The sequence below is a fragment of the Dryobates pubescens genome, chromosome 10 (assembly GCF_014839835.1).
Source record: "Dryobates pubescens isolate bDryPub1 chromosome 10, bDryPub1.pri, whole genome shotgun sequence".
NCBI classification, from domain to species: domain Eukaryota; kingdom Metazoa; phylum Chordata; class Aves; order Piciformes; family Picidae; genus Dryobates; species Dryobates pubescens.
Genome location: NC_071621.1, coordinates 20765445 through 20790636, shown reverse-complemented (window position 1 = coordinate 20790636; position 25192 = coordinate 20765445). Strand labels below are relative to the sequence as shown.

Genomic DNA, 25192 nt, shown 5'->3' with positions numbered 1-25192 from the left:
ATTTTTATATAGTCAGTCATTTCACACACTGCCTTCTGTAATCTTTCATTGGATGAGTGCCCACTGCTTCAAACTGGGTCAGTTTACCCTTGTGAAATTGCTGTATAACCTGCTGCAATGTGACTGACTTCTTGAAGCTGCATAATGATGCCTTTTATTCTTTGATTGAAAAAAAGAACAGTTTTAGAACTGTCAGGACAGCATTCTTGCACTGTGGCGTTTACTCTGTGTCTCATATATGTATCTGGGCTCCTTGTGCTACCTTTGTGTGAAACTGTAATTACTGAACTGTTTATCCTGCTCTGCCTCCCTGTTTCTGGTGGAATGAAAAGTGATACTTGAAGTTGCTTAAAAAGGGATAAAATTCTAATAAAAGCAGCACTGAGTTGGCACAGGAGGTTAGAACCAGCAAACTGTAGCACAGGGCAGCTCAGAAAAAGCCTTTTTTGATAGCCTAGTGAAATAGTGACCACTTCAAAATTGCTTCATGGTGAAATGGTTATAGAAGCAGCACTGTGACACTAAGCCATGGAAGGTGAGAACCCTGAACTGCACAAGTCAGATCCCACTTCACCCAAGTCAGACTCTTCAGGAGAGGAATTCTTCCTGTGTAACTGGTAATTTGGAATACGTTTGTAGAAACCAGAGGTGTTTGGGTTAGGTATGGATGAGATACTGATGCTGGCCTGTAGGATGTGGTTTTGAGGGCTCTGGTCTGATGGTCAGGAAGGAGTTTGTATTATCAAAGAACATGCTTCATGTTTGGCCTCTTTTTTCCCCCCTCTTTCTGCCTTAGAAGGTGGCCAGATTCCAAGGGTCACTGAGGCATTTTACCTAAATAATTTGTCTTCTGTTGAGAGGGTTTAGGATTGGAGTGATGGCTTTGTTCTTTCCTGGTTTATTCTGATGTCCTAATGACATCATGTTATACCAGAGGAGGTTTAAATTAGACATTAGGAAAAACTTCTGTGCCAAAAGGGTTAACAAAGAGTGGAACAAGCTGCCCAGGGAGGTGGTTGAATCACCATCCCTGTATGTATTTAAAAGCCGACTGGATATGGTGCTTGAGGATATGGTGTAGTAGTGGCCCTGGGAGAGTTAGATAATGGTTAGACCTGATCTTAAAGGTCTTTTCCAACCATAGTGATTCTGTAACTCCTGTGTCTCATTGTGATTATCTGGAGGATTTAGTGCCCTTTCTTTAGTTAAAGGTCTTGGATTTGGTTTGTGGCTCATAATGCCTGAACATGGGAACGGGGGAATATAATGGATATTATTGCATAGTGTTTGAGGCTGAAATCTTGATAAACTATTGCAGGCATCTAAACCTGATGATTCATATAGCTGCTTTAATTTTTTTTTTTTTTAATTTTTTTTTTTGACTGTTCATTTAATGGGAGTGTTTCTGGGGAATATTAGAGCCATGAGCTACTCCAGACCAGAGGACAGAAATATATTCTAGTCCTTTTTGGGGAGGAGAAATACAAAGGCTGCACAACTAGATTGGAAGTTTAAATGGAAATTCTATTTACAAAATGTATATACAGAAGGCATTCGGGTAGAATGAATACATTCACAAATTAGGCTGAATCTACCAGGCCAATACCTTCCAGAATCTTTCACCCCTACCAGCCTCAGGCAGATGCAGGAATAGGCCACAACTACATCCCCCACCATAAGGCCTTATGACACAACTCAAAATTCCCCCTGCCAGCCAGAGCTGTCTCCCCCACAGACCATGAGATAGAGGCATATAAGCTCTTCTGAAGGAGAGAAAAGAGTGGCATCAGGCACCACCTTAGATAGTGTGCTGCCAGAAATTGGGATAGAATAACAATGCTGCAATAGCCTGGGATAGCCAGGGCTGTCCCTTAAGACTCTCTGTCTTAGAGGACTTTGTCCTTGTGGTCGTCTTAAAGATACCTGAACCTCAAACCACCACATTCCACCCCTTTATTCCATTTCCTGTATAAACATATCGTCAAATAAGAAACAATCTTTAGATGACGTGCAGCAGAATATCCTTCATCCCGGTGTTCTCCAGAATGGTCTTTCACTTAGGATCAGGAAACAGTTGTCCTCATCAGATGAGATGAAACAGGACTATTCAGGGCTCATAGGGTTCATGCTTGTGTATGGTGAGTTCTTCATAGGTTTTATGGGCTCCATGGTTATCTGAAAAAGAACTCATAACAATTTATACACACTCTGAACTTAAACCCTCTCAGCTATAGTTAAATTGTTCTGTGGAACACGCTGAATTTCACCATTACATTGCATTACTCAATAGGTGTGTCCTGGATTGTCAGCAGAAACCACCCCTCAGATAGGTTTAGCCTTACCCAAAGGTGGAGAAACCCATACAGTTTTCCCCAGTAAGTTCTTTTCACAGACAGCAGGAACTCCATCTACAACTGGTAGCAAACCTGACTGAGCCAGACCACTCAGTTTAATGACCTCCACTACGTACCAGCCAAGTGGCTCCTGTCACCTCATAGGAACCAAGTGCAGATGGAAGGCTGTTGTGTGGAATTTTACACGTAGAGTTGCAGAGCAAAAGTATGGAAGAGTAAACTACAAAGAGAGAGTAGAATTGGCAAGGGCCAAATATAACATTGGACCAGCAAGATCCAAGTGTGGGAAAGGACCTGGAGGGTCTGGAAACAGACTTGTGGGACACTAGCATTTTGTATACCCAAGACCATGTAGAAATGCATGACTGACTGAGTTAAGTATCTAGGGTAAAAATTATACTGCGAGATACACAGAGACAATGGAGTCAACTGGTATGGCAAATCCACAGGGCAATTTACCAGAATAAAAAGGGCAACTGTCAGCGAGGCTCCAGGGAGACCTAATAGCAGACTCCCAGTACCTGAAGGGTGCCTACAGGAAGGATGGAGAGAGACTGTTTACAAAGGCCTGCAGTGACAGGACAAGGGGCAATGGCTTCAAACTAGAGAAGAGCAGATTCAGATTGGGTAGCAGGAAAAGTTCTTTACTATGAGGGTGGTGGAACACTGGAATGGGTTGCCCAGGGAGGTGGTGGAGGCCCCTTCCATGAGGATATTCAAGGGAAGGTTTGACAAAGCCCTGGGCAACCTGATGTAGTTGGGAATCTCCCTGCTGACTGTGAGGAGTTTGGACTAGATGACCTTTCAGCCTGGACCATTGTATGATTCCTGTGACACAAATAGTGACACTGTACATAAGATAGAACCAGGACAACTGCCCAAGGACAACTGCCCAAAAAGCCACCAGGCAGACTCAGCTTTTTTGTTACATCACTCATTTTGTAATACAGCAGTTCCAGATTTTTTAGCAGATGGTGTGAGCAGCTGAAAGTTTTTCTCTGAAGCACCTTATTCTGGGACTGCTTCAGTGATAGTGAGATGAATTGGACAGCCTGACCCATTGCAGTGATTCTTTTATTCTACAAATTAATGACAATATCACTTTCTTTGTCCTCACATTATGTTTCTGAAAAGATTAATTATCAGCCCCACCACTGAAGCACCAGCCCAGAGCCTCAGTTTTGACTTTCAAAATCCTTAAAAGGCTAGAGTATACTCATATAGGCAGGAGGTTTCATTCTGGAATGAGTCCAATGAAAACAGTGCACTTGGATAGTGACACTGCTGATGTAAATCCTGAAAAAACAATGTAGATTATCAGAACTGTAGCATAATGTGGTGGTTCGGATTCAGGTAAATACCTTTTCTATCTGAAAAAAAAAAGTCTTTGCTGTGCTGTGGAATGGGTGGATTAACTGTGAGATATGAAAGTTGGGGTGTTTTGTTTTTTTTTTCTTCTTAATCAGCTTGTTTCCTCAGAGGAGAGCATGCAAGGAAAAGCAGCATGCTTAATCAAGAGTGGACACAGCCACTACAGAAATTTCAGCATTGGTTGGCCACTGGTTCTCAAGCTTCATTTCATGGTGCTAATACGAGAGCTGGATAGGGGTCAGAGCTTCCAGAGTCCTCACATTGATCTTTATGTATAGTCTGAAAAATAATTCTTTGGTGTTGGCACTGGGTACAGCTATGACAGTCTTCAACCTAAAAAGCTTATCAATAGCAAACTATATTTATCCAACACTTGGAAAACCAATGTTAAATTGCTAAAGGTTCACACCTACCCCAAGTTATGGCTGTCAGCAGCTGGGCATATTGATGGAGGATGTAGCATAGACAATTGCTCTTACCCCAGAGTTCAGCAGCGTCATCGTGTTGTTTTCCAGGCAGGGTTTGCATGAGCTCTGAGGCACAGTTTGGCATCTGCTTGGCCTTTCAATATTTGGCTTTTCAAGAGCCATTATGAAATGTGGCTTAGTGTAAAGATATTTCTCATAAAGTGGTTTGGCAGCATTCCCAGTGATCCCAGAGGGAAGAGCAGCTAGGGCTTGTCCTCTAGTTCTGAGCCAGCTGTCCACTGAGCTGGTCAGGGGTGTAGCTGTGTGTACTTTGGCTCTTCATCGCAACTAGCAAGTGAAGACGTGGACTAAGCTGTCTGGCTGCCTGCAAGCCTTGAGTGTAGAGCCACATAGATTGAAGTGATGGGCCAGGAGCTTGAGAGTCATATAACAGTGCTGTGCCAGGGTTGTTGGTGGCTGGGTGAAGAGGAAGGAATGCAATGCATGTGCCTTCATTGCAGTACAGCCATCTCCCTTGCAGGCTGTGGAAATAAGCACAGGGGAAATAAATCACACTTGAGCTAATTTTAGATATGTTCAGCAGAGACATGCACATTTGAGTTTGCCATCCTAGGGTCCTTTGAGAGATGATGGAGAGAAGTGATCATGGTGCCTCTCATCCTATGACCAGAAAAAATAAATAAATTAAAATATCCTATTTCTGTCTCTGGGGTATAGATAGAATCTGTGGTGACCAACTCAAAACTGTATTTTTTTGTAGACTCATCTGTACATTTAGTCTAATGAGAGTGGGAAGAGGTGAGGTAAATGACAGAGTAGAGGTGTACTGAAAGGCTAGGTAGTTTGTCTTCCTGCGACTTCTCAGGTGTTGGACTCTGACATACAGTCTGGATCGTGTGCAAATTTTGCCTGAGTCTCACCTGTTTCAGGCATGTGATATCTTCTGTGTATCTGTGGAGAAATCCAATGTCAAGTTCTACCATGGTTTTCCTGAATACTGAGCTGAGCCATCTGACACAGAGAAGCAGCTAATACACCTCAGTGCAGTTCCCCTTTGCAAGACGGTCTGCAGCACCTGCTTGCTTCTTTAAGTCCTTAGTTCCCATGTGGGATCTCATGGGCACTGAATAGCCCCATCCTGTGGCTCTTCACTCCCGTTTGCCAGTCAGCTGCTGCTGACCCACCATGACTGTTGAAGTATGCTGAAAGCATTTCATGGCATTTCCAAAAATGCAAAAAGAGCACTCCATGGAAAATGCACTTTAAAACATAAACAAAACAAAACTAGTTAAAAACTGCCCCCCCAAGTTGGAACTGATAGACAAATATAAACCTTATACTAGTTGTCGCGGTCTCCCTCTGTATGGAAATAAAAGTTGTCTGATCTTTAGGGCCTCACTATTTTCTCCAAGGAGGCTGTTGAACTGTATTTCAATTTAAGAAATGCAACAAGTATATTCTGAATATGATAAATGGGAAATTTTAGATGTGCATTAAGTCTTAGAAAAATAAAAATCATTATTTTAAAGCAAATCACAAGATATCCTTCAGAGTATCACCTACAGAAAAGTAGTTTAAGGAAAGACATACAGCTATCAGGTAGTGAAGAAGAAGATAGGATTTAAAACCCTGTATTTCTAAACCTAGCTAATGCTTTTTGTCTGACCTGTCAAGAAGGGCAATCATGCTGAGCACTGGGATTCATAGACAGGAAAGGTTAATGAGGATGAAGGTTAGATGAATGTACATAACTACAGGTGCAATGGACACAAAACAGTAGGAATTTATGGTATCAAAGTCAAGCCAGAGCCATCTGATAGGTTTCTGTGGTAACTGATTATCTAGAAATAGAAAACACAATAAACCTAATCAATCTATATTTTCAGTAGGACACTTGAAGTGGTGGCACATGGAAAGCTACTGTTTCAGTTCCGGAGGAAGGGAATTTTCAGCAGTAGCTAGGAAATTGCTAAAGCAAATAATCAAAATAAGTTGCACTGAAAGTAAAAGTGTCAGGCTCAAGGGCACTCCCTAGCTGAACTTTTTAATGTATTTATCTCCCATGCTTTGGAGCAAACTGGGATTGTTCTAATTAGAGCATGAGAGAAACTTGAGGGACCAAGTGCCAGTGCAAAGGATAATCAGGGTAGTAAACAGATAATCAGAAAGACTTTTTTTCATAAGATGAGAACTTGCTGATCACAGTTTCTGGTTTGTATGAGGTGATGTTTCCAGCAGAGATGAGGAATTACCTTACTGGAATATGTCTTATTTGCCTGAACCAGAGCACTAGGGGAGGATGTACTTGCTGTCTATAAACAGATCAATGGGAGAAACAAGTGAGGGAAATAAGTCCAGAGGAAGTTTTGATGCGAGAACCAGAGCGTTAAAAGGGATCGTGAATAAAGTAACCTGAATATTCTCTCACTGAACATTTCCAGTGTCTTGCTCAGAGTGTTTAATACTTTTATGTGAAATCTTTTGTTGTGTCCACAATGAAAACATATCATCAAGAAGGAACTTAGGGAGATTCACAACTAGCAGGGATAACTTCTGACCTAGAGTGGAAGAACTCTTCTTCCATTCCTGTTTTTCTCCTGCAGCAGAGTCATGACTAAAAGAAGGGATTTTGGAGGAAGCATTCTCACACTAGCAATAAACTTCTCTTATTTTATATATATATAAAAATATAAAGAGAACATTTAATTAAACTGTGCTAAACAATATACTTTAAATTGGAAAGGACCAATTAAAGACTTAAAGGGTATGGTTCATCGCACTTTATATGTTTGCATTGTCCACACATCTGAACTGGTTACGTTGTGCTTCCTGTATCCTCACTGGAGAGGTTTTTAAGGCATGATAATTCTGACCAAGATTGCTCATCCATATTAGGGGAAAGTAAATTTTAACCTAAGGATTTCCTGAGTCTCTCCATGAAGTGGAAAAGAAATCTGGAGCAAACAGTTCAGTTGCTTTTACATAGCAGGTCATGAACATTGGGAATTTATTGCCATAGCAGGTTCTGGAAGTGGGTTGTGCCAGCAGACACAAAAAGAGAGTAGATGAATATGTGAACTGTGGGTCCATAAGCAGACACTAAGTAAAATAGGCTGGAATGTACTCCCTAGCATTCCCAGCAGTACAGTGTAGATGTCTGCAAAACAGGAGGCTAGATCTCAGTGACTGGACTTGCTCTCTCATAATAGCACCATATCCTGTTGTTGCTATCAGAGATGGTATTAAGCTGGATGGACTTGTTGACCTGACCCAGCAGAGCATTCCTTTTGTCTTCATATTCTCTGTATTACCAAATGTGCCCAGTGGCTTATTTGATAATAAATATCTAATGTATCTAATGCTCTTGGCTATAAATCATATCCTAATACTCTTGAATTGAATTATTCAAATTGTATACATAAAATCACTTCTGTTTCTTCAGAATTTCTTTCCAACATCTCTGCTTTCTTGCATCTCACTACTATAAGGAAAGTGAGTTTTGATCTCTACAGATGGAGCCTTACTCTATTTTCAAAGTTTTTTCCACAGAGACTTTGTTCTTTCCCACTAAGGTGGTAAGAACTCACATATGTGTCCCATGCAGAGCAACTTGGCTTTACTGTAACAGCATTCATGTGTAAAAGAGCTTCCAGTGAAAAAGTTCAATTAATGAGATGCAGTCATCATTTCTACTTCCTTCCATCTTGTTTTTCTGCCTCTCCTCCTCTCTCCCTATCTCCTTCTCCTCATCTCAGCAAAATGCCTGTCTCTTCAAGCCCTTCACACCATCATTCTGGCCAGCAGTTTGCTTTGCACTGATGTCTGGGCAACCAGATAATTACTGACTGCCAGCTGCTCTGATTCCTGTAGCATCGATTGAATCACGATTCCGTGTAAGCTGTGTAAACTGTGAATTTCTTAATATCTGAAACGTCACCCTGATTTAATCTATCCTGTCTTAAACCCATCTTTTCAATATCCTTTGGACTACATACTCTTTGAAGGTTGTGTTGGCTTAGCTGTGAGTAATGAAAACCTTTTTCTCTAGGGCAGAGTGGTCGAGCAGTTTTCTCACTAGGTTGTGCACCATGTGGGATCTCTGAAAACACAAGATTATTTTCCTGTTTGATTTTGACAAAACCCACAAAGCTTTTCATGGTCTTGAAACATCAGGCTGTTTAAGTGTGCATCTACCCTAGCATTACAGTACAAATCAGGAGTGTATGTGCAATGTTAGTCTCCTAATTGCCTCCATTTGCTGTGCTATGAAGTGATTTTGGAGTACTGAACTGGGATGGTTTTAGATGAGGGTAACCTGGAAACTGCTCTGCAGGAGCACACCTAGTGTAATACAGCTGCTAATTGACTTCTGGTCCATAGGTTATTGTAGATACTGGGTCCTCAGCTCTGCTGTTTACTAAAGTAGATGTAGGCACTATGGCTGGAAGTTAACCAGCAACATATTATAATTATATTAGTCAGAGAGGTACACTTAATCTACTTTTCCATCTAACAAGCCCAGAATATATGTAAGCCATCTGGCTGCTTACATGAGCTTGTACTGGTTTAAAAATCAAAGGCAATGTCTTACCAAACAACAACAACAACAAAATCAGTCACTGGATTTATTGCTTTTCCTCTTGTACTGCATTTAGGCCTGAGATGTCTCTCATCATTCTGTTGTCTAGGAGTGGGGCTATAGCAAACACTGAGTTTACAAAATCCTCAGTGACTCCAAGAGCCTTTTGAGGGATGTCTTCATGGAAAGCTGTTGAAATTTTTTACTATGCCTGTATAGTTCTATGATCAATTACTTATTTCTGAGTGAACAGCTCTCCTTTAAAACACACAGTGTTTAAATGGTAGGCATCTGTCTCATTGTTAGATATTGACCTAATTACCATAATTGTAGGTGGCCTGCTGACAACTGCTAACGTAGCTACCCTAATGGCAACTGTGCAGTAGTAGTAGTATTGCTTTCTGGCATGTATAAAGCTGGACATGAAATGATGCTGTTACTGGAATTATGTGAGCTTGCATTTCTGTTGTTCTAGTACATTTTGATCTTTGTACTGGGGTTTCTCCCAGAATAAGTTTTCTTTAAATTATTGAAATTGTTATTGTACTTTGATATTGGATATCTACAGATTACAGTGTACTGGTGAAATTGCTAAAGACTTGATTATACAGGAACAAATGCCAAACTCAGACAAATTGCTCTAAAAGTCTGTCTGAAGCTGTCAGTTAACTGTATTGTTAAGTTTTTAACTTGTCCCTGTGTTTCTGTATCTATATTTTAAAAGGCCAAGGTAAAAAAAAAATATATCTATATCTAAAAAGGTTTTAGCCATATTTGGAATTAGTAAGAAAAAGAAAAGGTGGCTATACAGGTGGATATGTTCATGGTCCAATAATGACTCTCATTCATGTGTACAAATGGCTTCATAACACAGGCTTTTGATTTTTGTTCTACAGCAATTTGAAGTTTAGTATCACACTTTGAAATAGTAGACAAAGAAAAGTTCCATCACTTTCACCTTGTGTCAGTTCCTTCAACTCAGTAGCTCTGCAGCAGTGTTAGCCAAAGTGGAAACAATCTTTCGTAGGTTTCTTCTGTAAAGAAAGCCCCATATCAAAGTTATTGTCTCTTTCTCAAGAGACAAGTATTGTCTCTCTAAAAGAGAATACAGAGAACTGACAAATTGCTGATGAAGGAAACCTGAAACATACTAAGTTGTTTTGAAAAACCCCATGCTAGTCCTCCAGAAGGGTTTGTTGCCCTGCCAGAGTAAAGTCTAAACCTAACTGTACTATGTTTAAAATTTGGACAATTGATGTGATATTTATGAATGCCTTAGCCTGTTAATATGATATTAATGCTGGTCAGGAAGTGTCTATCACTATGGTTATGAGAGCACAAAAGCTGAAACAAGGGTTGCTGAAACAAGAGTAGTTAATTAGCAGTTACAGCTGTATGTGTTAACCAATACATGCCCTTTTCTGTGTGGCTTAGGAGAAACAATCACCCTGACAACACTAACTTTTCCATTTCTTGGTTTTGGTATTTTTTTAGATTTAATTTTCTTTTTATTTCTCTAAGGATTAGATAAAATCTGCTTTAGGTCTTTTACTGTGATTTCTTTTCCTGATTGCTAAGCCTGAGATTGGAGTACATTGATGTAGTAAACCTCCCTATTCTATACTGCATCATATGAAAAAACAGGATATACTTTCTAAAAGGAAACTACTGTAGCTGGTATGTCAACTTTATTAACAGTTACCTTCTTAGGAACTACATTACAACATTTATTCAATACTATGTCAGCCAAACTAGTTGAATTTCTTGTATACAAAGAGTTGAAACAGCTTAATTTCTACAGATAATCAGCAATAATCAGCCTGGAGAAGAGGAGACTCAGGGGTGACCTTATTACTCTCTACAACTACCTGAAGGGAGGTTGTAGACAGACGGATGTTGGTCTCTTCTCCCAGGCGGCCAGCACCAGAACAAGAGGACACAGTCTCAGGCTGCGCCAGGGGAGGTTCAGGCTAGATGTTAGGAAAAAGTTCTATACAGAAAGAGTGATTGCACATTGGAATGGGCTGCCTGGGGAGGTGGTGGAGTCGCCATCACTGGAGGTTTTCAGGAGAAGACTTGATGGGGTGCTTGGTGCCGTGGGTTAGTTGTTTGGGTGGTGTTGGATTGGTTGATGGGTTGGACGCGATGATCTTGAAGGTCCCTTCCAACCTGGTTTATTCTATGTATTCTATGTATTCAATATGAGGGTTGTGTTTTTAAATTGAGAATTAGATATTTAATTTTAAATGCTTTTTTTTGCAGTCTTTTGTTGTACAAGAGCCTAACTTTTAGCTCAAATGGTGCTTCTTTATTTTTGTGGATTACAAGAATAAAGCAGGGGGAACATATTTGTACACTTCTGAGTTAACACTCATCTCTGTAGTAGAACAATTTTATTTCTACCATTAAACATGCATTTAGAAATAGACGTAGAGATACTGAACTCCTACCTCAAAAGTGTATTTTCATGGTTTCAGCATGCTTTAAATGCAGTTCTGAATGTATTTCCCAAATCAGAGGAGATATAAATTGAATCCAGTTTAATCTGTGACTGCAGTATAGACAAAAGCTCATAGGAGAGGCTGAATAAAAACACATAAATCATCCTTGCCCCAAAGAAATGTGGATTCAAAATTTTTTCTCTCATAAAATTGGATGCCCCATTTTGTTCCTCCATCACTTGACTGAAGTCATCATTCTGTTATCTGAGTCTTTAAAAATACCATCCTCTAAGAAATTTTCTTCCACCAATGAATCTCATTTCCCGCTTCTTTCCTTATGTATGTATTTCTCTTTCCTCTTCTGGGTTGTGATGAGAGCACTGCACTTCAACTTCTTGGTGGTTGCTGAGGAGTGTGGTGATGCTTTAAAATAAAGGTGGCTGACCAGCATCTGCTGTCCTGGTTTTACTAGGACAGAATCCCATGCCAGCCATGGGCTGCAGCCCATTAGCAATTCAGATCAGCCACGACAGCTGACTTGAGATGGCTCACAGGTGTATCCCATACCATAAGCATCACACTCAGTATAAAGGGGGAAGTTTGAGAGGAATAGGGGAGTTTCCTGTTTGGGCTTCCTTCTTCATGTGCTTTTTGCAGGCTCTTCACACTCTTCTTCCTTCTCCTGCCTTCCTGTGTATTGTGACTACTGCACCTTTGCTGGGCTTAGTATAACTTTGTATACTTTGTATTGGTTTGGCTATTTCATTAAATGTGTTTTCATTTCAACCTGTGAGTCTTTTCTCCCTTTTCTGATTCCCCTTGTCTCCTGGGAAGGAGGTAATTGAATGATAGAGTAGCTGCTGTAATTTAGCCTTAGATATGGGCTAAATGTAGATGTGTCCTCTCCAGTGACTGTATCCCCATTGATGTGGTGTCTTTGCTGAGTAGCTAGTTTTAATTCCTCATGCAGTATCCACATCATGGAAACAATTACATTAAGGAAGAATTATGGCCAGTAATAATCATGGTATAAATTAAAATTTATCAGTTAGTCTTATGGTTCTCATGCTGTTGCAAGGATGGGCAAACAACTGAGGCATCAAGACCTCTAGGTTATGTGTCATTCAGTTCAACTTGTCTCTCTACATGGTTCTGTGATTCACTGTATCAGCCTTTCAGAGGTGGTTGCTGGTGTAAGACTTCTGGAGTAGAGTCTGTCTTAGGTCCTCTTGGTCTGCCTAAATCTTTCTAGGATTTTGGTATGCTCTTACATACATTTTGAGTCATGACTTCACGCAGTCACAAGGCTAACTCTTTGGAAGCCACTGGGGCTAAAAAGGTTGCACACATAGGTAAGTATGTACCCTTTGAGAAGCCTAAATTATCCTGCCTTGCCTCCAACTGCCAGACCAAAAGACACAGGTCTTGTGTTGCATCTGCCCATGATCAACTGAGTCTTATGTCACAAGTGGACATTAACACCTCTGACATCTAATACTATCTGTTAGCATCTGGAGCTGCTTTAGGCTTCCTAGGGGTGAGATTTAGTTTCTTGAGCACTTACGAAATGCCATAACATTTGCAATGACTCACAGGTTTGACGCAGTACTCACAGGTAACTTATGTATTAGCCGGTCTAGGTTAAGCAGGATGTCTCTCAGACCTAAGTTGGCATTACCTTTGAGATTCAGTTGCCTAGAAGTAGGCCTGTAATACCATTTGGATAGAACCATACCTCCACAGAGCCTGTTTTAAGCCAAAGCAGGGTAAAACCCGAAGTCAGGCAATGGTGCCCTCCTCTTCTGATCACCAAGCAGTTATGCAGCTAAAACAGACTTGCAATCACCCCAAGCAGATCTTAATAGGTTGTGACTGCTGAGTCAGAGTAAATTTAGATGCATCTTATAGCTTAGTACTTTCTATAGCAATACTGCATTTATTGGGCTACAGTCCCCTTTTTCAGTAGTCTGGAGACTCTAAGTTCTCACTCCTGAATTTAGCAATGATGTGAATCCTCCTACAGTTTTCAATGTACCAGCACCAAACATTGATTCTTGGAGCTGTTAGCTCTCTCTTGCCTAGTATAGACTCACAACCCTCACTACAAGTCTGAGGGTAGGCTACAGTTTGTTCTCCTAGGGTATAGCTGTTCTTCAAATTGCTCAGCACTTAACTACTCTTCTATTTTTTGCAATTAGGAAGTATAAAAGAGTAAGTAGGATTACAGCTACAGAATGCAGCTAGAGGACCACAAGGGAGGGTCTTCCATCAAGAATGATGTCCTGCCTTCTCTATTGCGGTTGCCTGAGTATTTTGTTTGCTATTGCAACTTGCTGTAATCATTGCTTTTGTGGCTTGTTTTATAACCAATGAGACTTGAGATATTACAATCAAATACTTCATTATCTAAAACAATCAAACAAAAGGTATTCCAAACATTACTGGACTAAAGTTAATTTATTATACAGTTTCAGTGATTTTTGCAACTTGAGCATTATTTGCAAAGGTGTATGATTGAAATCACACCCTTCAGTCAGTTCTATTACTTGTTCACCGACCAGAGCATTTCAGGCAGGTTATGCACAATGAGATACTTTGTAGTGATTGCTCTATCTGGGTATGCATGCAAACACAGCTGGATCTCACATGAGCAGCTGAATACTGATTAGAAAAAAAAGAGTTCAGTATTCACATCTGGTCAAACAGTAATCTAAACAGTTGTCTGAAGATTGAAAACTGGCACCTTTGCATTTATATTGCTTATCCTGATTAGCTGCTTTTTGCATCCATCTAGAGGGCTGAAGGGAACTTTCCATCTTACTCCATAGCCCACTGTAATTGATGTGCAGCTCTCTTCTCAGGACTATTAAATTTAATAGCCAAACTTACAGCAGAATAAACTCAGGTTGTCATGTGAGTGACCGATCTAGATTTGGGCATGAGCAATCCAAATATTTGGTTTTAAAAAGAATCTTTGTAGAGATCACCTCAAGTAAATTCCTTTCATTCTGGGTTTCATTTGCCTGTTACCTCTGATCCAATGTTTTAAGCTTGCTTAATTATGCTCAGCTTTGCTCCATGCACAGGCATCAGGTCTTGTTACATGCCATTGTCTGAAAGCCTGAGGTTTTTGCAGTCATAAAACCATGTTACTAACCTCATGGATGTTATTTTTTGTTTAATCCTCATTCATCTGGGGCTGCTGTGGTGTACAATCTGCAACAGCTTGTAATACAGGGATTGTCAATACATTGACCACGTTTGTAATTTCTATGCTGATTATGCAGGACCACATGCCTCCATTTTACGCACTGGTACCGTCTGCTGGTGGAGACTTCTTCCAGTTTATTTGCTGTTGATACCCAGTGGCTGTTTCTCACAGAGGAACTCACAGTGGGAAAAAGCTATTCACCAGCACTTTCATCCAGAAATACCTTCTGAAGCCTTTTACTGGGTAGTAGCCAGATGAACCACCACTACCATGGTGCTCTCATACTTCTAATTGTCATTTTGTTGTAGTGATGCACCTAGGCACTGCAACAGTTACTGCTTTGGCCTGTGATTCATAAAGGTCCTGTCATTTTATATTTGCAGCCATGGAGCAGAACTCTTTGCGTGCTGAAAACGGAGAGTCTCCTTTATGTAGTAGAAACATTTCCTGTAATACACATTAAATAATTCTATACTGATTGATCAGTGTCTTCTCCCAGAAAGGGCAGGCTGCCTTTCTGTTGTTCTACTCTATTTGAAGTGACTTTTCTTTTGGACAAACTAGATGAGATCCTCATGGTATGCTCCGGGGACCACCTATTGTTGTAGTTCATTCTTTAGTCTTAAATATGCAGAGCCTGCTAATTACACCTTTTACCTGCTCTGTAATTTTTAAGTCTCCACGTTAAGTCTCCCAGGAATGTGCTCCTTTTTATACATCAACCGACTGACTTGGTTTTGTGATAGCTTGGCCTCTACTGCTCCTGGAGGGGTCTAACAAAGTGCAAACAAAGTGCTTGTGCTACAATAGCATCCCCGATGTGGCTGTCATTGCCAGCCTCTTCTCAGTGTTGCAGAGGTCAAATTTTGTCCTGTATACTCTTGTTGCTGCACCTTCTTTAACAACTTGGTTAAAGGTTTAATCATATCTGCAACCATGATATAAAATCCTGGGGAAAAATAAACAAACTCAGAAGAGGTTTGAGCTCATGCAAACTTGTGGAGCAGGGATCTTCCTGTTAATTTTGCTCACAGTTGATAAAGTGATCAGCATACTCCTATATTTTTGTCTTTCCCATACCACTTGATCTGTTCATCATTTCACTTGGAATCATGCTCCAGAAGTTATGGCTTACTCTCTTTTAATTGACTCAGCTCTGTTTGAGTCTGAGTGTAGGTTAATACATCATCTATTCATGAAATTATACGAATTTGATCAGTTCCTGATAATTTTTCCTATTTGTAGTAATATTAATGTTGTATAAAGCTGGAGCACAGTGAAATCCTTGGGTATGAGGTGCATGTGAAGTGGCATGTCTGCCCCATAAACATAAGGGGGAAATTCATTACCAGCCTTTTCCTGATAACAAGGTAATATAGACAACATAGGCTAAATCTGTTATGCCAGAATCTGGCATTTTGGCTATGATAGGTGTGGTTTATGGTTCATTGCTCAAAAATCAACCATTACCCAGTAAATCCTTCTGCCTGCTTTTATAGAATAAACCAAACCAGGTTGGAAGAGAGCCTCAAGATCATCGTGTCCAACCTATCATCCAGCACCACCTAATCAACTAAACCATGCAACCAAGCACCCTACCAAGTCTCCTTCTGAACACCTCCAGTGATGGCCACTCCACCACCTCCTTGGGCAGCCCATTCCAATGGGCCATCACTCTCTCTGTGTAGAACTTCCTCCTAACCTCCAGCCTAAACCTCCCCTGGCACAGCCTGAGACTGTGTCCTCTTGTTCTGGTGCTGGTTGCCTGGGAGAAGAGACCAACCTCTGCCTGTCTACAACCTCCCATTATGATAGACCAGATAGGAGTATGCAATTATTTGTTGCTCCAGTAATATTTTCTCTGTGGTTTGGGAGTGTTTTTGCTGCTTCTCATAAACAGTTCTGTATGAATAGTCCAGTAATCTAATTTCATTTGGGACTATAGTTGGGGAAAACCCTTGACCCATTTATCTCTAGGTGAATTTCTGGAGCTTTTAGAACACCACATTTGTGTGCCACTCAGGAATAATTTCTGACTGCCAGTCTGTCAGCCTTTCTTTGCTCTACAAACATGGATTTTCACAATCCAGTATAAGTTGATGTTCCTGTAATAATGGTATGTCAAGGATCTCCTCCTATCTTTTTCCTGGGAGATTCTCAGCATTAAGGTGCACACAGAATGTTCCAGTACATCGCCAGGAGCAGATACATGCCTCAATTGCATCAATTTATTTTTAATCTACTGATGTGCCTAGCATAAGATTTGGGGTTAATTATTAACACCAGAGTACAAGGCTTCTACTCTGGGTGTTTTAAATGCAGGGATAGTGGTAATGGGTAATCTGAGCTCTATAGTCTATAATTTTCACCCTGGATGATAGGTTGTTTTTAACATCTTTGCAAACTGCTTTGTTGGTTTAGCTGGTTAGATTAGGCCCAGCAAGCTGAAACCTTTTTTGTCACTTCCTTGTCTGTCAGGTGCACATGTTGATGATGGGCTTTGAAGTCTTGCTGAGAAAATTTTTCTTTCTAGCATGCCACTGTATGTCATTGGCCTTTTCTGTTTGTTGAGCTTCTACCAACTGCTCTGAGACTTCACAAAACAATTCTCTTCATATGCTAAACTGTCAGAAATGCATTCTTTCTATCTGTGCTACCACCTGGGCTGCCAAGCTTAGTTCCACAGTGTATACAACAGGCGTTTCCAAGCCGTAAGTTTGGGTGGTGAACATGTAGAGAGGAGTATTTGGTTTCCTCCTGTGTGGACCAGAAACCCTGGTGATGTACCAAACAGAGAAATGCTTGACATGAGTCACCTCCTCATAACTTTTACCCTTAGATATATTGTAAATGTTTGACTGTTACTTATTTATTTATATTATTTAACCAACAATAGCTTATTTTTTTTTTCAAACTGATGTCATTAAAGAGTGTGTTTGTTACTCTAATTGTCTTCACTGTGGCTGACCCAAACAATTTTGATAGCAATGATTAAATTTTGGTCTTCCCCTAAATACTCCCTGAGCATTGTGTCCCAGATTCCAGAGTCTCTCACAAGGTACTATTTTAGCTCCCTTCAGTACTGTGAGATTGTCTCTCACTTTCAAATCACTCAAACTGCTCTGTGCTTTTATCTTATTTTTGTACTCTGTTTAAGAATCTCTCATATCTTTAATATTCACATGGGTCACAACATTCCTTGAACTATTTTTGTGCAGTTCTGTAATTAATCTTTTCTGTCAGAGGTAGGGAAAATGATTAAACACATCAAGTGTCTCAGAAGCACTTGTTGTCAGAAACGAAGCTATTTTTATCTCGTCTCCCATTGCTTCTCAAAGTCAGATGCCGCTTAATTCCTTTCCAGATGACCTTTATGTTTTCAGAGACTGTTCTGTCTCAGGAGACTTCAAACTGCTTTCCCAGCCCACTTGTCTCTTGGTGCTCTAGTTTATTTGGACAAGATGTAGACTGCAGTGGTCATGCCAACCTGCCTGTGTGGTGAGTGGAGGGCAACAGTCACTTTTCATCTCGCTCTTACCTTGGCGTTAAAAGTGGCTTGTGTGTATTTTGGCCTAGAAGCTTTCCCCTCTCCTCTGCATATGAATTGCTCAGATGCAGGTGAATACAGAAATTAGGTGAGGAGAGCTTTCCTCCCCTCCTCCATGAAGGTGTATGCCTGTGTTTGTATAGCCTCTGATGGTGACAGTAGGATGTTGCTGAGTGCATCGCAAGTCCAGCTGCCTTACTGCAGGGTACCTGCCCAGTGAGCAACCTTTCAAGGGTATGCAAGACTGAGAGAGACTTAACTCAGGGCTTGTGCCATAACATCTAGGCTTTCTCTACTTCAGAGGAGAGGTTTCTGTAATAACATATATGTTTATATTGTATATTTAATATTTCTGTTAGTGGCATCTTCAGACACCACCGTAACTTACTTACAGAGTATATGTACAGGTTCCATTATCAGTTGTGGGTAATATATTCTACATGTGAAGACAGTTAAATGATTTTAGCACAAATCTGAGAATTTCCAATACAGCAATTTACACTGGAAATAAAGGTGCCACATTCTGTGGTTTCCCACAAGGGGGATTCTATAGCAAAGTAGCCAGAGACTCATGGCTTGCTCCTTTGTCTGGTATCTTCCCAGATGCTGTAACTATAATGCAAGTGGTTCTTGGCTCAAAGAGGACGAAGGGGCCTCTCTCATGCCCAGTTCACAGGTTGTAGCTTTTCTTGCCTTGCAGAGGGCTAGGGGACCTCTCTCCTCTTGTGTATTTTGTTGCTGGGCAGTAGCCTTTTCTTGCCTCGGAGAAGGCTAAGGGGTCTCCTCTTGTGTACTCTATTGCTGGCTGTAGTCTTTCCTTGGCTTGGAGAAGGCTAAGGGGCCTCTCTTTTCTTATGCAGAGTGCAGCTCTTCTGGGACTTGGTTCTCTTGTGGCTTTTCCCGTTTCTGCTTTCTGCTCAAGACTCTTGCAGTGTTGGTTGCCTTGGTCCATGTGCAAGGCCCAGGTGTGGTTTGCCTGCTAGGACAAGCTTTTCAGCTGCAACGTTGGCAGCATTTGACTCTGGTTGCTTTCTTGGTGAGAACAAGGCAAATTGCCTACTTTCTTGATTGGTTTGATTACTGTCCAAAGACAATTTAATGCCTGTTAGTAACAGAGAAACCTTATAGTTGAACCTATAGAATGGCCAGGGGTATACACAGTTCACAGGTGTGTTAAAAGGTTAATTACATGTGCTGCACATTTTCTGGACCATCTGGACCCCATAAAATGTCCAAATTTGCACATTCACAGGTGCCTAGCACATTGTCTGGGTTAGGGCATGTTTTGGGGTTGTCCCTTCAGGACAGTTTCTTGCAGCAGTCACCTGACACAATGGAATCAAGGGTGTTCGTGTCACACTGTGTTCACCTTGTGTCTCTCTGCTGCATATCTATCTGTGATAGATGCTTATGCATAGAGTATGTGAAAGTACAAACCCTCCCAGAATTTCATCTGCTATAAAATTAAAAATCATGTTGTAGAAATATTTTTAAATCTGCTTCCTTATATTTTTTGCTAGTTGTTTGTTGTTTGTTTTCCCTTCTAATATTTTTTTAGTACCTGCAATGCATCTTGATGCTAGTGGCTTAGCTTCATGCTTTTTGGTTACCTTCTCCTTTTTATTCTTGTGCTAGCAAAGCTCCTCTGTTTTGCCTGTGATGGGGAGACATGGTATTTTAGCTAGCCACTGTGCCTTCAGACAAGTATTTAATGTTCTCTTTGGTGCTTTTTCTGTAGAGGTGAGTGTCACACCAAACAGAGTCATTGTTCTGAGTTCATACACTGCTCTACAACTTAAGGTACTTGGTTTAATTTTTCTTCTATGCATGTTGTTATATCTCTGTTCCCAGTTTGTAAAATAGTAATTATATTGGTTTCTGCCCTGTGTATGGCATGCATAAATTCATTCATGTTCATGAGATACCAGCATGTCACAATGACCATCACAGTGTGAAAAACAGAGAGTAAATTGTACTGAGAAAGGAAGTAGAACAAAAAAACCCCAACATACTTCAGGTGTGCAATAAAGCTGTAATTGTAGCAAATTTTAGATTAAGTGGCAGTAGACTGAAAAACCTTCACTTGGCATTCTGTGTATCACTTCCAAGGCTGAATCTCAGCCCAAGTTGTTGAGATTGGTGAAAAATACCAAACGTATTGATTCAATCATCTGTGGTAACGTTGGCCAACAAACTCAAAAAAGAAAACTAGGAAATATGTATATTTAGGAAGAAATTATAGTGGAAAAATGAAGTTAACTACATGGCTAATGTACTGTCTATAACACAGTCCTGTGCTGTAGACATGAAGATGCCATTTTACCAGTTTTGAAGTATAGGGAAACCCTCAGGCATTTTTTAAATACCCCTATCTGCTACTCAGAATTAAGAATATAATTTACTTGTGAAAGAGAACATTTGTCCAAAGACTGTGTGGGTAAAATCTACTTGATACTGTGACTTTGGATCCAAGGGTGAAACATTACATGATTCGTGACACCCTTTGTTGTAGCTTTTGATTAAAATTCTTGCTTTTGATGATGCTGGGGGGAAAAACACATTACATTTTCCCCTTCGTGGTACAAGGCACAGTCTGACTAATCATATACTAGACTTTCCCATATCATTGCAGTAATTATATCCATTTCAGAAGGGCTTTTGATGTAGGACTGAATAATGACATTTTTGTTGGAGGTGCATCAGCCCAGTTTCTAGTAATCAAAAAGCTGTTGCACATCTTTTCAAATTAACTCTTCTCTTTATATTGCTAAATGAGTTTCAGTAACATTTTGCTACTCAGTTTCATTAAGATGCAAATAGGGAGTTAATACAGGATCATTCATCTGAGCGCTAGAGAGCAGGGTATTTGTGCAGTTTGTGAAATGAGTGGTATTGTTATTGGCTCAGAAGACACACAACTTGTTCTAGAGAAATGAACACAAATTATAGAATCATAATGCTCCCAATTATAATTCTTGTGAATGTTATGCATCATGATTCTTAGACTGTGAAGATCTGTCCTGCAATTGAGTAGGACATGACTGTGTCAGACTGTGATGCTTGTTTGCCTGTGTTGAATTATTTCTGCTGTTGCCACAGGAATTTGGATTTTGTAGGACTAGCCCATTCTATGGCATTGCAGGGGGCTTTTCTGCCTTAGAAGTGTACTTGACACATTCGTCAAGGCTTGATTTGGGCATTATTGACTTTGATACAGAGATATCTTTAAGGTTGATCATATATGACCAATATCAGAATTTGGTGAGTTTTTTACAGGCAGATCATGGTCCAAATATGTAGATTGAGAGGAAAAGTCAGGGGAAGAACAAAACAGGACTGTGTCAGAGCCTGAACCATGAGTGAAGTACAGACATACCACTGGTCTTAGCTAAGGGCAAGCTACATCCTGAGATGTTCCAAAAATTTTGCAGTGATAAAAAATTTCACATTTTTCTTTGTGATGAAAGTATTTTAAGGGTAAGATAAATACTGTTTGAAAGCTTTCCTGATCCTGAAGAATAGACACTAGCAAGCACAGAGAGCTCCCGTTCTAATGCACAGCTTTTCTAATACCAGTTTAGCTTAAGTCTTAGCAGGTTGAAGCATGTCAATCAAGTGTTTGCTATATAACAGTATGTGCTACCCTCTGGATGTAAGTACTAATGACAAGACTACCCAAATCCAACAGCCTGGAAACTAGCACGTTGGTCTTAGCATAGGTTGGTCACTGAGATCTGGAAGTAAAAGGGTTGGTTCCTACTTGTTTTCTCTGACTTTAATCTGGGATGCTAAATTTCAGTTAAGGGTAATAGACATCTAGGAGGCTTCCATTGTCCCAGGAGATGTACAGTATCAGTTGAGCTACCCTAGGATATTCTGCCTGGTCTCCATTTGCTACTCCAGAAGACCAAGGTCTCCCATTGAGTCTTGAATTGTGTTTGCTAGCCTCATCCAGGTAAGGCATCTCAAAAAAGTTTAGACATCTACATTAATTCCTTTTCCTAATCCCTACAGTTATTGAGACCTAGGTAGTGGTCCTCCAGAGTCTGATGACTTGGCTGCTGTACTGTACTGGGAATCACGTGCTAGAATTGGAGTGCGGACCTGTCAGCTCTGTGTAAGTAGAGCTTGTGAGACTTCCCAGGCTTTTTAGGACATCCACGTGGAAATGGCAGATGTGACTAGGCTTGTGTTCTGGAGTGCCTGTGCTCAGGCAGCTGAGTGGAGCCTGAGACCTTCACTGCCTGTAGAGGGAGCTTGGGCATGTAGGTCATGTAGACAACAAAATATAAGGTGTCTTCAGTTCAAAATGAGTCTAACCGTAGGAGTGAGATTCAGTTGTCTGAAAATAGGTTTAGGTGCAAATCATTCAACACATTCTGTAGTATCCCAAGTGTCTCCGTGGAGCTGAGAGATGTGACAGGATTCAGGGGGACTCACAGCTTTCTGGAACTGTCTGGAATAGTCTGATGTCTAGCTGCATTAGGCACCTAATTTTAGGCAAATTAATTCTGTCCCAGATTTCCACAGAGACTGTCTGGTCTGTCAGTGGCTTCTTCCAGCTTTATTTCTGTGCAGTTTTGAACTGCTTCATTAATCTAAATCTGCAGAGCCTGGAGACTTTCATGCACCATTTTCTATGTTTAGCTGTTTGGTTTTGGGTGTTGTTGTTTTTATTTATTTTTTTTTTAATGGAAGTAAAATAATGCAACTTCATGCACACCACAGAAGGCAGACATGTAAGTGGCCTTCTTGTCACCTGCTTTGTTTATCTCTAGAACACATCTTGTCTAAACTGAGTAGCAGGTTTTGTCTGTGGAGAGAGATGGACTCCCAAAGAGTGACTCACCCTGCATATCTTAGACCAAAGTCTTTTCTCATTTTCTATAGGGGCAGACTAGATGACTTGCTTAAAAAATAAAGTTGAGAAAATCCCACATTGCTGCACTACTTTTTTTTTTTTTTCCTTCTTTTTTCCCCCTTTTTTTCTCATTGCAATGAAGGAGTAACCAGCACCTCCTTATCTGTGTAGAGTGAAAACCTGTGGGGTTCCTTCCCTCTTTTCTTCATAGTACAATTGAAGCTACACATGTGCTGGAAGATTTTTCTCCATGGATAGGAATAGGGAGGGCTAAGAGCTATGGGGCAAGTCTTCCACAGTCCATGAGATGTGCTGTAAGCAGGCAGCATATGTGCAAGTGCAGATGACAGATTAAATTATGTGTCTGAGAGTGTGCGTGGTGGTATCTTAACATTTGAGCTAGAGAGTCTGCAGATGAGTCAGGTCTGACAGAGAAAGAGTATAGAGCATTTTGATGAGGGAAAATTTGGGTGTGCAAATATGAGCTGCAAGTGGTGGCACATTTGTTCATAATGGAATTTTAAATCATATTTAAGCTGCTGGGTGTATAGCATTTTGGTCTGGATGTGTAATCTGTGACAGAGCTTCAGTGTGAAATAAAACTAAGTCTGTACTTGACATGAGAGTTTGTGGTTACTATATTTAGTTTCTCACTAGCATTAAAATCCATTGTATTAATATAGAAAGGTGGTAGGACCTCATCACATTCATTTGAAGTATTGAAGTATTATAAATGAGAGCATCAATGCTCAAGTTTGCCACTGAGAGCTTAATTCAGTTACACTCACATAGGTGTGCGCTGTGAGTCACAGTTTTCAAGATTTTTCTCTTTGGGTTTTAATGATCATTCTAAAAGGGCGTGAATGGAGTCGCCTCCAGGGGCTGGTGTCATATCTGCACTGCTGGTTTATATATCCCACGATGGCTCAAAGGCGGCAGGTTTTTGTATGGGGGCAGCTGAGCTGAGCCTTGATTATTGATCTGACCTTCAGTTGTCCTTCATTTCCATTTCTTTTTCTCGCAGTAGTGAAAATTTAAACTCTGCAAGAAGACTAGAATGATAGAATGCATTATTTTTCCTGGGTAATTAACAGTGTCTATGTGGAAAATTATTAATAATCTTGATTTCTGGCAAATGGAAATCATTGTGGTTCAAAGCCTGAATGCTAAGAGTATATGAAAAGGAAACTGCACAGCAGCTTTCAATAAATTAATGATAAAATTTGCCAACATATCAACTACATGGAGCAGAGTTATTAGGCTTTCTATGTGGCTACAAGGAGGACTAAAATGGTGTGTGACATTTTGATTAACAATTTGTCATATTCATCACTCCTGTGACTTTGTATGGCAAGAATAGAGGTTCATATCATCACAGCACATATGAACAAATACTGACTGATAAGCCTCAAAATTCAAAGGTAAACTGGAGATAGGCTTTATTCTAATGAACAGATCTCATATTTTTACCTTTTTATCAATGACCTAGAAAAAAAACATTACAATTTCCATTAACATGTAGATGACAGAAAGACGGGATGTTGCTTCATAGAGCAAAGTTCTTTGATAAGCTAGGTGCAAATTAAAAATACATTTTAGATGGTGAAGGTCTCTGGAGATAGGGTAGTTTAGATGAGCATATGCTCACAGTGTAATGCTGTGGCCACATAAGCAGCAAGAGCGCATTAAATTGTCTCTGGATTTACTGCTGGCAAGACTACCGCTGGCATATTGTGTCCAATTCTGCTTCTGCAGTTTAAGACAGATGATGACAAATTGGAAGAGAATAAGAGGAGATCAGGGAGAATGGTTAGAAAGCTTGAAGCTATGCCTGAAGATAACACAAAGCTCCAGGAACTTAATGTATTTAGCTTTCAAAGGGAACATCAGGAGACCGATTCAAGTGACTGTAAGATCCTGGGAAAGAAATGTGGTAGAAAATATCTCCTCAAAGGAACAGATAAAGTTATACCAAGACAAGTGGTTGAAGTCTGATATTAGAGGTAAATAGTAAATTTTGATAAAGCAAATTGAATTATTGGAACACTTTTCCAGGAACTGTAGTAAATTGTTTTTCATCACACTTTTTAAACCCCAGATTAGTAGCTTTCCCTTTGATTGAAATAGGAATAAGTTCAAAGATGCTCCTTTGTCTCGTATTGTTTGAGGGATTTGGGCAGTTCTTAAGGGCAGACGTTCCTTTATATAGCTGTGAGTCTGCAAATAAACTGATATTCCTAGAATGAAAACATACATTGAAACATGTTTAGTTAAATGCTTTTTCATTTTTGTAAATACTGGAAGTGTGTCTGAACTCAAAAATAAGAGTTAATAAAGGTGTCTAGCTAAAAGTGTGCTCAATGCCCAGAATAGTACTCATGAAACACTAAGGTGCTGTTT

General features: G+C 40.2%; 1 protein-coding gene across 1 annotated transcript in view; it reads left to right on the top strand.

Annotated features, from left to right (window-relative positions):
- Positions 1–25192, top strand: part of KL (klotho) — a 50412-nt gene that overhangs the window by 10640 nt on the left and 14580 nt on the right. The window lies entirely within an intron of this gene.